This window comes from Gracilinanus agilis, chromosome 5 (assembly GCF_016433145.1).
Source record: "Gracilinanus agilis isolate LMUSP501 chromosome 5, AgileGrace, whole genome shotgun sequence".
Taxonomy (NCBI): Eukaryota; Metazoa; Chordata; class Mammalia; order Didelphimorphia; family Didelphidae; genus Gracilinanus; species Gracilinanus agilis.
In genome coordinates, this window is record NC_058134.1 from 273,122,691 (window position 1) to 273,126,385 (window position 3,695).

Below are 3,695 nucleotides of genomic sequence, written 5' to 3' on the forward strand. Positions count from 1 at the left end.
TCTCTCTCTCTCTCTCTCTCTCTCTCTCTCTCTCTCTCTCTCTCTCTCTCTCTCTCTCCTTCCTTCCTTTCCCTCTTTCTCTCCCTCCCTCCCTCCCTTTTTATTTTTCCTTTCTTTCCCACTTTCTCTCCCTCCCTCCCTTTTTATTTTTCTTTCTCTTTCTCTTTACTTCCTTCTTTCTCTCTCTTTTACTTCCTACTTTCTCTCCCTCCTCTCTCCATCTCCCTTTCTCTCCCATTTTCTCTTCCTTTCTCTCCCTCTTACCTTTCTTCCTCCCTCCTTCTCTCTCACTCCCTTTTTCTCTCTTTTTCTCTTCCTCTCTCTCCTCTTGCCCCCCTTCTCCGTCTCCCTGTTCCTCTCTTTCCCATTCTCCCTCTCTCTTTATATACATATGCATGAATCTATCTATATATGTATATATATATACACATATTTTAGAAAGAAAAGCAAAAAGTTAGAAGGAAAGAGAGAAAGAAAGAAAGGAAGGAAGGAAGGAAATAATTTTTTATATTTCTATGTATTATTTTTAGCAAGGTTCCATAATAAAAAATAATCTTTGCTATCTTGGAGACCATACTATCTAAAATCATCATGGTTTTCAAGATAAAGGCTTTTCTTTGAAAGTCATTAATGAAGTTTTATGCATAAAGATTTGAAGAATTGCATTACATAATCAGCAAGACCTTTTTTATACTTCAAAGTATAATGACTGTGGGGTGGTGGAATAAAAAAAGGGAGTTCATGGGACCATATGCAGCTTTGAAAGGAGTGATTGTCAATTACGGGATAGGAATGGTGAGTGGGACCACTTCTCTCTATAAGCTCCAAGCAATAGAACAAGACAGTAGTGTTCTACTTTTTATTATAGGTCCTAGTGCCTAATAGATACTGCCCACCCACCCACTACTATGGGCAAGAGGGAATGTTCTGACACTTGCATTAAAATACGCAAATGTGCTTTTTAAATTCTATTAAATTCCTTTCTAAAAACACAAATCCAATTATTCTATTGGACAATTCACAGTATTTGATACTAGAAGGAGACAGAGATCATCTAATCTGATCCCTTCCTTTTTCAGACAAGGAAACCAAGGGCCATGAAATGAAATGCCTTGTCTAAAGTAAAATAGGAAGTAAACCATCAATTCAGAATTTGAATCTAGATTTGTCTTCCAAACCCCTCTTTGCCACTCTCCTCAAGACCCCTACAATCAAGCAGCACCTACTATGTTCAAGGCACTATACCAGACACTAGGAAAACAAATGTTGAAAAAATGAAAAATTCTTCTTAAAGAGCTTAGACTTGGTCAAGGCAAATTCAGAATTAATACAAAATTAAGAGAAAGGAATTAAATGGTATGATGGAGTTAGGTAATGAATGAACAAGTAGATATAAAACATGTAAGCTAAGCACTGAGAAATCAAATAGAAAAACAAGCCAATCTCTACCATCAAGAAACTCACATTCCACAGAAGGGGACCATATGTAGGGTGTCCCAAAAGTCTTAATGCTATTGTAAGCTATTAAAGTTACAGCTTAAACAACTGCAGTAGGACTTTGGGTACACTTTATATATAGGATGGGGCAGATGGAAAGTTCCAGTGGTCCTTAGAGTGCATGAGCAAAACAAATGGCAATCAGTTAATCAATCGACAAGAATCTAGGAAGTGATTACTGTGTACCAGAAACTGTGCTAAATGCAGGAGATCTTTAAAAAGAACAATCAAAAACATAGCCTTTCTTCAAGGAGCTTACGGCTATAAGGAAACACTATACAGGGGGTCCCAAAAGTCTCAGTACAGTTTTAAGCTGTGAAAACTTAAATTAAAGTTTAAATTGCATTCATGGAATCCATGGGATATCCTGTACACATAAATTAGGACATTACGAGGTAGTTATAGTGCTGAAAGCAACTGGGTGGCACAATGGCTAGAGTTTGGGGCATGGAGTCAAGAAGACTCATCTTCATGAGTTGAAAACCAGCCTCAGATACTTTACTAGCTGTGTGACTCGGGGTAAGCCACTTAACCATGTTTGCCTCAGTTCCTCATCTGTCAAATGAGTTGAACAAAGAAATGACAAACCACACCAGTATTGGTGCTCAAGAAAATGCCAAAATGGGGTTTGAAGACAGGAAAAGGTTAGATGGTGAAGAACTTTAGAAGATAATTAGGAGAGATTATAATTAATCTTAGAGCTGCTGGAATTAACCGAATAGGTGAGGGGTTACATTTAATCAGACCTGAGCTTTTGGAAAATCCCATTGGCAGCTAAGTGGAGGATGGATTGGTGTGGGAGAGATTTGATGCTGGAAAGCCAATGAGATGGCCATCCCAATAATCCAGGCAAGAAGTGTTGACCTGAACTAGGGGAGTTGGTTGTGTGAGTGGTGAGGAGATAAATCCAAGGTATGTGGGGATAGAAATGACAGGGGTTGCAAAATGTCAGAAAATGATTAAAAATTGTATCAACATGTGATCCGAAAAAAAAATAAAAATAAAAAAAGAAATTTGTCAGTTGATTAGATACATGAGACTGAGGACTGAGGATGTCAAGGAGGTTGTGAATATGAATGAAGATAGTGATATCATCAAAAGTAATAGTGAAGTTCTGAAGAGGGATGATTTGGGGGGGAAAGATGAGTTTTGTTTTGATATAATGAGTCTGTTATACTTTTAGGACATATTTCCTTTCCCTTTCTAGAGGCTGTACAAATGCAGAATGCTGCCCCTATCCTGCCAGACACATTTAAAGCATCTATTTTGCTTAATTCTTTCCCCAGGACAAGGGAGGGTTCTATTGGGGAGGAGGTTTATTGGGAAGTGACTGATATTCTTTTTCTTAAAAACCTAAATCATCAATAAAACATTAGCCATAACAACAAAAGCAGAAGGAGCAGCAGATGCAAGGATCAGGCATCCAGTTACAGGAGCTGAGGCTGGAGATGGGGAAAGGTAATTAGGGACAAATAGGACAGATTTCTGAAACCAGGTTGCCAAGCCAGCTTGGGGGCTGTTACTTAAGCAGAAGATCCATTATCTTTAGAAAACATGAGAGGGAAAAAGCTCCGGGCCTCAAAGGTGAGATGCCTCCAATTGGTTTAGAAAGGAGCTGGTGCCCTGGGGAAGCTAGCTGTGATCAGCAAGGACCAAGGTCCAGGACTGGCTCCTTTGCTTGGGGCAGGAGGCAGCAATAAGCTGCCAGTATCTACCCCAGCATCCACAGGAAGATGGTGAGCTTAGGAAAATACTCGTGAATCTTTTACAGTTCCTTTTCCCCAGGAAACCCAAGAAGGACCACAACAATGGAGCTTACAGGCCAGGAATCAATTTTGAGATGAGCAAAACAAATACAGTTATTTTTAAATTGTCTGGGTGTTTTCACATGCACACAGAGGAGATAGCTCCATAGGTTTCGTAAAGGAGTAGGAAATGTGTTTTTATTTTTTTATAAACCCTTAGATTTGATACTAATTCTAAAACAGAAGAGCGGTAAGGGCTAGACAGTGGAGGTTAAGTCCTTCCCCAGGGGCCAGTTCGGAACCCAGGATTTCCCATCTCTAGGTCTGGCTCTCTATCCACTCCACATAACAGCCTCTGTACAACTGTTTTTTTTCCTTTTTTTAAATCTTACTTTCCATCTTAGATTCAATGCTGTGTATTGGTTCCAAGGCAGAAGAGCAGTAAGAGCTAGG